Source organism: Spermophilus citellus, assembly GCF_964194105.1.
Source record: "Spermophilus citellus genome assembly, chromosome: 2".
Taxonomy (NCBI): domain Eukaryota; kingdom Metazoa; phylum Chordata; class Mammalia; order Rodentia; family Sciuridae; genus Spermophilus; species Spermophilus citellus.
Window position 1 is genome coordinate 155,759,118 of NC_138183.1, and position 11,680 is coordinate 155,770,797.

Here is an 11,680-nt window from a genome sequence, read left to right on the forward strand (position 1 = left end):
CCGTATGTAAGAAAGAGGCCTGACACAGAATCAAAGGCCCTAGACTCTGAAGGCAAGCTGATCCTATCTTGGAATCATTTTTTTCCCTTTCCCTTTCCTGACAGCATTTATCCCAAAGCCACATTACTCCATTTAGAGACTACTTTTTCAATTCTGCCGTGAACTTATAAGGACTTCTTTTGTTAATTAACTTAAGGACATGGTGCCTAGAAGTCTTGTTTTCTAAAATCAGAGTATGGAAAACTTTGAAGTCTTTTCAGTGAAAAACAGAACATTTCCTCTTGCTTAAAGAATGTTAGCCTTGTGGGTCACTGTGTGGGAGAAGCAGCCTCTGTTTTCAACCCAGGTGCAGAAATTCAGATAAAGTGATTTCAAACACAGCATTCCACATTTATCTTAATTTTGGTTTCCAAGGAAACAGGCCCCCCCAGTGCTGAGAATCAGACTAATGTTCCCAACTGAATCTAAGACCATGACATAACCAAGGCCACACAAATGCTCCCACCCACCCCCCTTTTTTTTTCTTTTGAGATCACTACTTTTTTTATTTTTTTAAATCTTCTTAATTGTAATAAAATGTACCATTTTAACTATTTCCAGTATATAGCATGGTGGTATGAAATATCTTCATATTGTGCAAACATCACTGCCATTAGTTTAACACAACTCTTTCATTTTCCCAAACTGCAACTTGGAACTGATAATTCAACTCCCCAACTCTACCCATCCAGCATGGCAGCCCCTGGCAACCACCATTCTACTTTCTGTCTCTGAATTTAATGACACTAGATACCACATAAGTAGATCCATATAGTATTTGTCTTTTTGTGACTTATTTCACTTAGTATAATGTCCTCAAGTTTCATTTAATAGTAGAGGTACCAGAAATTCCTACCTTTTTAAGGCATACTAATATTCCATTATACATACATACTATATTTTGTTTGTTTATTCACCCTTCTATGGACACTCAGGTTGCTTCCAGCATTTTGGCTATTGTGAATATTCACATGGCTTTTAATTTTATTTTTTGTTGTTGTTGCTGTTAATTTCGTACCAGTGTCTACCCCAACTCCACTTTACTCCCACCTTCTGAGAAAAGATGACTGTAATAATCAATCCAGTATTGATCCCCACAACCATAGTTCATCTTTAGAATCATTCCAAACCCTTTAATAATTCCTCCTTACTTCCACCTGGAAGAGAACCCTGGTTTCTCATGTTCTTACAGCAAATGCATAAATATTGTTAACAAGTGTGTACCCTGCCAACTTTATCTGATATGCTTTATGACCATTCTGTTAAGATAAATTTTAATTTACAGAATACATTTATTTTTATACTTTTATAGGTCTAGCACAGAGCCATACAGTAATAGTGGTAATACTTGTTAATCATCACCAAAGTAATGAGACGATCTCACACCCATAAAGTGTCCTATAGTTAATAAAGCCATTTTATTTTAAAATAAGCAGTATCATTTACTGGTTGATACTATCTCTTCCTATTTTGTGGAACTGCATCTGAGAAATGTTAACATGTTGTTGTTTACTTCTTTCCAATAGTTCAGAGATGAATAAAGAATAATAAAATGATTTATCCTGTACACTATAAGTTTGTAATCTTGAAAAACATATTGTACAAAATGGACACTCTAAAGGTTTTTATGAAATTTGAATTGTATTTTGTCTCAAATCAGTTCAACAAATACTGAGTATTCAGTGTTTATCAAACACTGCAAGAACATAGCTGTAGTTAGGGTTTGAAATGTCCCCAAAAGGTCCATGTGTTAGAGGCTTGATCCCCAGTTTGGCATTGTGGAGAGGTGGTGGAAACTTTCAGAGATGGGTCCTAGTGGCAAGTTCTCCAGTCATTGGGAGCATCAACCCCTTTGTCCATTCTCTTTCATCTTAAGCATGAGAGATCATTTGTTCCACTACCTGTTGCCTTTTGTGATATGCTGCCTCCCCACAGGCCCAAAAGCAGTAGGTCTACCTGACCATGGACTGAAACCTCCAAAACTGTAAGTCAGAATATTTCATTTGGGGTTTGGAGTTGTTTTCTTTTTACAGATCAGGAAACAGCTTTAATTTTCCCATCTATAAAATCTGTTCTACAAAATTGATAACTGTAACAAATGGAATGAATGCATTTTTTACTTTGGCTACCAGGAACTGGGCCACACTCTTGATTCTCAAGCAAAATATATATATAAATTAATGAAATTTGAGAACATTATACTTCTCATTTTTTTAAAAAAATGAGAAGTATAATGTTCACTGATATCAAAATAAAGCAAGGAAGTAAGACATTAAAATATCATCATTCTATAGATTTTCCAAATTGTATTCTTTACCAGAGCCATAAAAATTGCTCTGGAATAATCACAACTCAAACCTCTGGGTTGTAATTGTTTTAAGTGAAAAAAAAAAATCATGTGACAGAAAAGAGGGGAAATACAAATGTTTTTTTCATAAAGAAACATTGGATGGACACTTAAACTAAGAAAGTACTGCCTATGGGGAACTGGTAGGGAATGAGCTACAAGAGACAAGAGTGGGAACAAGTGTTCTCAACATGTACCTATTAATTTAGTTTGGATTTTGAAACTATGTGAATTGCATTCTCTATTCTTTTTTTTTAATATTTATTTTTCGGTGGACACAACATCTTTATTTTATTTTTATGTGGTGCTGAGGATTGAACCCAACGCCCCGCGCATGCCAGGCGAGCGCATTACTGCTTGAGCCACATCCCCAGCCCTGTATTCTCTAATCTGAAGGAATAAAAAGTTTTAAAAGAAATACAAATAGGGGCTGGGGATGTGGCTCAAGCAGTAGCGTGCTCGCCTGGCTCGCCCGGGTTTGATCCCCAGCACCACATATAAACAAAGATGTTGTGTCTGCCAAAAACTAAAAAAAAAGGAAATACAAATAAACATTTTTAACTGGTATATCAAAATATCTCTTTGTATTTCAAACATCTTTGTTAGCATAAATATAATGATGATTCTGTCCAATTTCTTTTTCCATTTTTGATAACAGAAACTATAATTGTTGCATAAGGAGTTACTCCTATTATTCACGGAGGAAAAAGTACTGAAATTATAAGAAGAAACAATTACTTTAAGCACAAAATGCAAGAATTTTAAACATTAAGTCATAAAAGCAATTTTGTCTACCTTTTGCTATTATGCTGTCACACATAATTAAAATAAGCGTAAAAGTTGAGCTTAATCTCTGGAATTATTAGACTAACTGGATATGAATTAAGTTCCTATCATTGTGTAATCTTAGGGAAATTATCAATTTTCTCTTTTGTAAAACAGTTATAAATGGATTAAAACACAGTAGTAAATACTAGTTAATGACTAGTAATGACTAGTAAATACTAGTTATAAGAAAAGTTATTCCAATCTACATTTCAACATACCAAGACCTAAACCAAATACAATGTATATGATTTTAAATTGTCAACCGTTTTCCTTTCTCCATAGGAATGTAAATTTTTAAATGTAATTTATTTAATGTTATAGAAAGTAGCATAATTGTGTGGGCTCTCTCTTGTCCAGTGAGGAGGTCCATGGAACAGGGTAGAGGAGAGTATGGCTGCAGAGTCACTAATCAAGACCTCCACAGACCAAGCAGGAAGCAGGTCTGATTTTATTGCACAGTTACTATGTATATATATTCAGGCAGTAGCTAAGCAGATTGCAGGCAGTCACCAATACAATTTCTGGCCAACTGTCCTTGCAGCGACTAATTGGGGAGTAGGCCATGGAGCAAGCCCAGGGACTGCAACACAAGGCCTCATGCCCAGGGCTGTGCCTATGGGGTAAGCGGTTTGCCACTCACATGCCTAGCACTGGGGAGTGGTTTGCCACTCAGATGCCCTTAATGTATGTCATGTATGCAGTAATCCATGCACTTGTCCTCACACATAATAAAGTTTTGTTATTGTTTTGTTTTGGTGCCAAAATCTAGACACAAACCAGGTTTATTTATTGTACTATATTCTATAATGATAGAAATAGGAAATAGGAAAGAGTGATCAATTAAGAAAGGAGCAAGGGCTGGGGATGTGGCTCAAGCGGTAGCGTGCTCGCCTGACATGCATGCGGCCCAGGTTCGATCCTCAGCACCACATACAAAACAAAGATGTGTCCGTCGATAACTAAAAAATAAATATTAAAATTCTTTCTCACTCTCTCTTAAAAAGAAAAAAAAAGAAAGGAACAAAAGTTAATTAAATGTGAAGAATCACAAATGTAAAGGCAGTTCTCAAGAAATTATTTTAGAAATAGAAGGAATTTTTATTTTTTTAATTTTTTTAAGAGAGAGTGAGAGAGGAGAGAGAGAGAGAGAGAGAGAGAGAGAGAGAATTTTTAATATTTATTTTTTAGTTCTCGGAGGACACAACATCTTTGTTGGTATGTGGTGCTGAGGATCGAACCCGGGCCACACGCATGCCAGGCGAGCATGCTACTGCTTGAGCCACATCCCCAGCCCGGAATTTTTATTTTTTAACTTTATTTTTATTTGACAAATAATAATCCTGTATATATATGGGGTACAATGTGATATTTTGTTACTTATATGTATTGTGGAATCATCTAATCAGACTAGTTAAAATATCCATTGGCTCAAATATTATTTCTTTGTGGATATGACATTCAAAATATTTTCCTTTTGCTATTGTGAAAGACACAGCACATTAATTACAGTCAGTATACTGTGCAGTAGATCACCAGAACTTATTCCTCCTGTTCAATTGAAACTTTATACTTTTCCTTATCTACTACCTACATGCCCAACTGCCAATTCTGGTCACCACCATTCTACTCTCTACTCCTATGGGTTCAGCTCTCTTAAATAAAGGACCATATTTTAAAATACAAATGGCCATCTAAAACTGACTCCAAGAGATTGTAATAAAGCAATGGAGGTGGTCTGTGTACAAATTGTGGGAGAGAGGCAGCAAAAAATGTGAAAATTGACTTAAAGATACTTTCTTGATGGGGTACAAAGGAGTCAGATAAAATGCTGTTGTGATAGCCTTATACTACGTCAACTCAGGTAAGTTCACAAAATTCCCTTCCCCGTCCAATTCCTATTTAGAGCTGGTGTTGTATAGTAAAGCTATGTTGCTAATTCCTGAGAGAAAGCCTAAATTCAATTCAAGTGATAGGACTGTCTTCATTATTCCTGGTAAGCCCTGATAGTTTATCTACAGAGGTGACGCATGGAGAGTTTCAGGAGGAGATCTGGCATGCTAGAAAGGACAACCATGTGATTAGAGGGTTGGGGCTTGAAGAGGAATGATATCAGTCTGAACTCCTGGGATGGGAGGGGGCTGGAGAATGAGTTTAATTATGGGGCCAGGATTCAATGAATGATACCTATTTAACAAACTCCAATAAAAAACTCTGGACATTGAAACTCAAAGTTCTTGATTGGAAATAATGCATTGATGTGCTTGAGGGTGATGCATCCTGATTCCATTGGCAGAAGACATGGAAGCTTCATTTTTGAGACTCTTTTGGGTCTCTGCCCATGTATCACCTCTTTTTGTTGGTGCTGATTTGTAACTTTTTGCAATAGAAAAACTATAGTCTCAAGTATAGCTTTTTCCTGAATTCTATAAATCTTTCTAGTAAATTTTGAATCTGAGGAGGTAATGGGAGCCTCTTAATTTGAAGCCAGTTCATCTTTAATGTGGGTGATCTGGGAATCCCTGAGCTTGTGGCTGTTGTCTGAATTGAAGACAGCCTCATAGAGAACTAAACCATTAATCTGTGAAATTTGGCCTAACTGTAGGTAGATAGTGTCAGAAGTGCAATACAGTTGACCACAAAATAGATTTTCTTGGGCTTTGGAAGTCATAAAGGAAGTAGCAGCTATAATGTTTATTCTCTAAACAATAGTGGTTAGGCATTGTGATGACTCATGCACAATGCTTGCTGATTTCCTGGCATATGTTGGTGTGAACACTCAACCTCCAGCTCTTGCCACATCTCTTTTAACCTTTCTGAGTCCTGCACTGAAGATAGGTACAGCTCGGGCCATCCAAGTCAGTAAGGTGGAACAATGAGAGAGAAATGCAAGCTCCATTTTTTTCCTAGAAGTTTCTAGTTTGTTCCTGCTCTTGTTCTTGTTTAGCTTTCCTTTTCAACTGCTAGTCTGGCTGACTTATGATGTCTTCAGGTCAGTAGATTGCTCCATTAGCAATCAAAATTTAATAAAGTTATACCCCTATAATAAGTTCCTCACCCTATGTCACTTAGTTCTACTTTCTGATTTTATCTAGACTGATGAAACAACTGTTTCAGTTGATTCCTTGATATGAAGCTATAAATTTTTATTCTTGGTAATTTAAAACACTAGACAATTAGAAATAGTATGACACTAGATTTTTCAATCCTAATTGCATATTATAGCCTTTTAAAAAATACAGATATAATCCTATATTTAGAAGATCCAAAAAAATTCTACCAGAAAACTTTTAGAATGAATAAATGAATTCAGAAAAGTACCAGGATATAAAATCAATACCAATAAATCAAATGCATGTCTATATAAAAGTGATGAATCCACTGAATAGCTTCAAAAAACATATAAAATACTTGGGAATCAATCTAACAAAAGAGGTAAAAGACCTCTACAATGAAAACTACAGAACACTAAAGAAGGCAATTGAAAAAAAAAACTTAGAAGATAGAAAGATCTCCCTTGTTCTTGGATAGGCAGAGTTAATATTGTCAAAATGGCCATACTACCAAAACTGTTATACAGATTGAATGCAGTTCCTATTAAAATCCTGATGATGTTCATCACAGAACTCGAAAAAGCAATCATAAAATTCATCTGGAAAAATAAGAGACCCAGAATAGCCAAAGCAATCCTTAGCAAGAAAAGTGAAGCAGGAGGCATCACAATATCAGACCTTAAACTATACTACAGAGCAACAGTAACAAAAACAGTATGGTATTGGCACCAAAATAGACATATAGAGAGGTACAAAATAGAAGATAAAGAGACCAACACACATGAATATAGTTATATTAGACAAAGGCACCAAAAAACATACACTGGAGAAAGGACAGGCTCTTCAACAAATGGTGCTGGGAAAACTAGAAATCCATATGCAGCAAAATGAAACTAAACCTCTCTCTCACACATGCACAAAACTCAACACAAAGTGGATCAAGTACCTAGGAATTAGACCAGAAACCCTGCATTTAATAGAATAAAAAGTAGGCCCAAATCTCCATCATGTCTGATAAGGCCTGATTTTCTTAACAAGAATCCTAAAGCACAAGAAATAAAATCAAGAATCAATAACACAGATGGACTCAAACTAAAAAGCTTCTTCTCAGCAAAAGACACAATCATTGAGATGAAGAGAGAGCCTACAGTATGGGAGCAAATTTTTACCACATATCTGATAGAGTACTAATCTCCAGGATATATAAAGAACTCAAAAACTCAATAAAAAATCCAATCAAGGGGCTGGGGATGTGGCTCAAGCGGTAGCGCGCTCGCCTGGCATGTGTGCGGCCCGAGTTCGATACTCAGCACCACATACCAACAAAGATGTTGTGTCCACCGAGAACTAAAAAATAAATATTAAAAATTCTCTCTCTCTCTCTCTCTCTCTCTCTCTCTCTCTCTCTCTCTCTCTCTCTCTCTCTCCTCTCTCTTTAAAAAAATCCAATCAATAAATGGGCTAAGGAACTGAACAGACACTTCTCAGAAGAAGATATATAAGCGATCAACAAATATAAAAGAAGTGTTAACAGCTTTAGTAATTAGAGAAATGCAAGTCAAAACTACTCTAAGATTTCATCTCACCCCAGTCAGAATGGCAGGAATTAAGAATATAAGCTATAGTAAGTGTTGGAGAGGATGTGAAGGAAAAGATACACACATACATTGCTGGTGGGACTGCAAATTGGTGCAACCACTTTGGAAAGCAGTGTGGAGATTCCTCAGGAAATTTGGAATAGAACCACCATTTGACCCAGCTATCCCACTCCTCTGTCTATACCCAAAGGATTTAAGATCAGCATACTATAGTGACAAAGCCACACCAATGTTTATAGCAGCTGAATTCACAATAGCTAAACTGTAGAACCAACCTCAATGCCCATCAATAGATGAATGGATAAAGACACTGTAGTATACATAATGGAATATTACTCAGCATTAAAAGAGAATAAAATTATGGCACTTGCAGGTAAATGGATGGAGTTGGGAGAATATTATGCTAAGCAAAGTAAGCCAATCCCAAAAAACTAAAGGCTGAATGTTTTGTCTGATTAGTGGACGCTGATCTAAGATTGGCGGGAGGGGGGGACATGGGAAGAATGGAGGAATTTGGGATTGGGCAAAGGATAGGATTGGGGGGTTATGAGGATAGGAAAGATGGTGGAATGAGATGACAACATTACCCTAGGTACATACATGACTGCACAATGGTATGTCTCTATACTATGTACAACCAGAGAATTGAAATGTTACACTCCAGTTGTGTACGATGAATTGAGATGCATTCTGCTGTCATGCACAATTAAGAAGGACAAATAAAAAATTTAAAAAATAATACTGATACAAACCTCTTCCCTTCCTGAGATTCTAGGATAAAGATTAGGTACTTTTTTGGAGAGGTTCCTAGGAAGTTACAGTTTGTACCCAGGGTTATGAAATTCTGTAGTAGATAGAAGAAAAAGAACAAAGGATAGAGGCTCAATATTATAAGCATATATATTTAAGAAAGAGAGCACAGCAGGAATGTGTGAAAATGTAAGAGGAACTCCTAAAATCAAATGACAAAGAAATACTAACAATTAACAGTACAAAAGACATACCTAATACTAATAAAATATTAATGAAAATAAGGATGTTGACAATAATAATAATATAAAACAAAATAGAATTAACTTGAAAATACATCAAGGATATTTTATATTCATAAAATTAATAGTGCATGATAAAGACAACTTTTGCAACTAGCATAGCTTTGGCATGTATAAAGCAAAACTCACAGAAAAATGACAATGTTAACTAATCTCTCTCAAAATTAAGAGATGAGATAGGAACCTATTTAGTCTCTTTACAAGATTTTATCACAAAGGTCACATTCTCTATTCATAGGGCTATAAAATTAGAAACCACAACAGAAGACTGGAGAAGAATATAATTTCTAATTATGTTAGTCAGCTTTCCACTACTAACAGAATACATAAGAAAATGAACTTAAAAAGAGAAAAAAACTTATTTTGACTAATGGGGGTTTCAGTCTATGCTTAGTTGTCCCTGTTGCTTCTGGGTGTATAGCAAGATTGTACCTAAAGGGGGAGGGGAGTACAGAGTATGGAAGGCCAGCAAAGAAAAAGAGGAAGAGATTCCCCTTTGAGGGAATGCTCCAAATGACCTAAATCCTCCCCTAGGCTCTACCACTTCCAAATAGTGTCAAGCTGAGAATAAAGTCTTTAACATGTGGGCCTTTAAGTAGACATCCAGATCCAAACTATTGCAATAAATGAAAAGACTCCCTTTAATAACTCAAGGGCAAAAAAAATCAAACCTAAAAATAGACATTTGGTGATAACTAGTGAGTACTCTTACATCAAAACCCAAGCATAAACTTCCATTTCTGACCAAGATAAAGTAACAGGGATCAGATATGCCCTCTTTCCTAAACTAATACAAAGGCAAAATACATTAAAACAAGACCCAGACATCAGGAACAGAAGACAATGAACCCTGAGAAATGAGAAACAAATGAGGTGAGTCCAATTGCCTCAGCTTGCTACCTTGAGGAGATTTTCAGGTTGTAGTCTAGAAGGGTTGGGCACGGGGTAGGCAGAGCCTGGGAAACTTCCTGAAATTGAGAAGAAACAGATGGGGGTCCAGGGAAACCGTGGCAGCTGGAATGCCCTACACTCAGAACTGAAGTGCGGTAAACATGAGAAGGGAACTGCAAGAAACCCCAAAGGGTTTTCTCCAGTATTCTTGAGAGTACTGATTAGCGTATAGGCTTGAAAAAACTATACAAGGCTGGGGAAGGAATTTCCCCCGAAGAATTAGAAGAAACACACTCATCTAAGAACAGAATCAGTGTCTGTTCTCAAACCAGAGTAGAAAATTTCATAACTCATAAGGCACCTATTAGAATATTCAGGAGAGTCTAGCCTCAGTAATTAACCTTGTACCAAATACTTTTTGAATACTACCAAGCAATATTAAAAGCAAATCTTGAAGGGAAACAACGGTTTCTATTTAACTTTAACTGTGTCCTAGAACAAAGTTCAAGAATACAAAAATATTAATCATCTAATATAGTAAAATTTAAAATGCCCAGCACATAATCAAAATTACAAGTGATACAAAGGAGTGGGAAAAATACATCCAATAGGAGTCTGCAAACCAATAAAAACCAACCCAGAACTAACAAGAATATAGAATTAGCATAGACATTAAAAAGTGTTATAAACTGTATTGCCTACATTCAAAAAACTTAAGTAGAGACAGCAAAGATAAAGATCTGAATCCAACTTATGAAGGAAAAAACCTACAAGGCATAAGATGATGAATATATAAATTATGGCTAATTGGACACCACAGAAAAAAGGATTAGTGAAGTTCAAGTATAGCAAGGCAAACTATTCAAAATGAAACATGAATAGGAAAATTAATCTGAAAAATAACAATTAACTCTGGAACAAATGAAGCAATCTCAGATAAATGCAATTGGAGTTCCCAAGGAAAGTATACCAAAAATAATTCAAATCATGGCCAAAATTTGATGAAACTATAAACCTACAGATGCATGCAGCTCAATGTAGTGTAAGCATAAATGACACAAACAAAAGTACATCAAAGCACACTATGATCTATTGCTCAAAACCAGCCAGAGAAAAATGACACATTATATACCCAATAGCAGATTTCTCACATGAAACAAGTAAAAGCACAATGGAGCAACATTTAAGTATTAAAAAAAAATTTAAATCCATCAACTTAGAATTCTTGTTTTTTTTTTTTTATTGGTTGTTCACAACATTACAAAGCTCTTGACATATCATATTTCATACATTAGATTGATGTGGGTTATGAACTCCCAGTTTTTACCCCAAATGCAAATTGCAGAATCACGTCGGTTACACATCCACAATTTTACATAATGCCCTAATAGTAATTGTTGTATTCTGCTACCTTTCCTATCCCCTACTATCCCCCCTCCCCTCCCCTCCCAACTTCTCTCTCTACCCCATCCACTGTAATTCATTTCTCTCTTTGTTTATTTTCCCATTCCCCTCACAACCTCTTATATGTAATTTTGTTTAGCAATGAGGGTCTCCCTTCATTTCCATGCAATTTCCCTTTTCTCTCCCTTTCCCTCCCATCTCAAGTCTCTGTTTAATGTTAATCTTTTCTTCTTACTCTTCCTCCCTGCTCTGTTCATAGTTGCTCTCATTATATCAAAGAAGACATTTGGTATTTGTTTTTTAGGGTTTGGCTAGCTTCACTAAGCATAATCTGCTCTAGTGCCATCCATTTCCCTGAAAATTCTATGATTTTGTCATTTTTTATTGCTGCAGAGTACTCCATTGTGTATAGATGCCACATTTATTTATCCATTCATCTATTGAAGGGCATCTGGGTTGGTTCCACAGTCT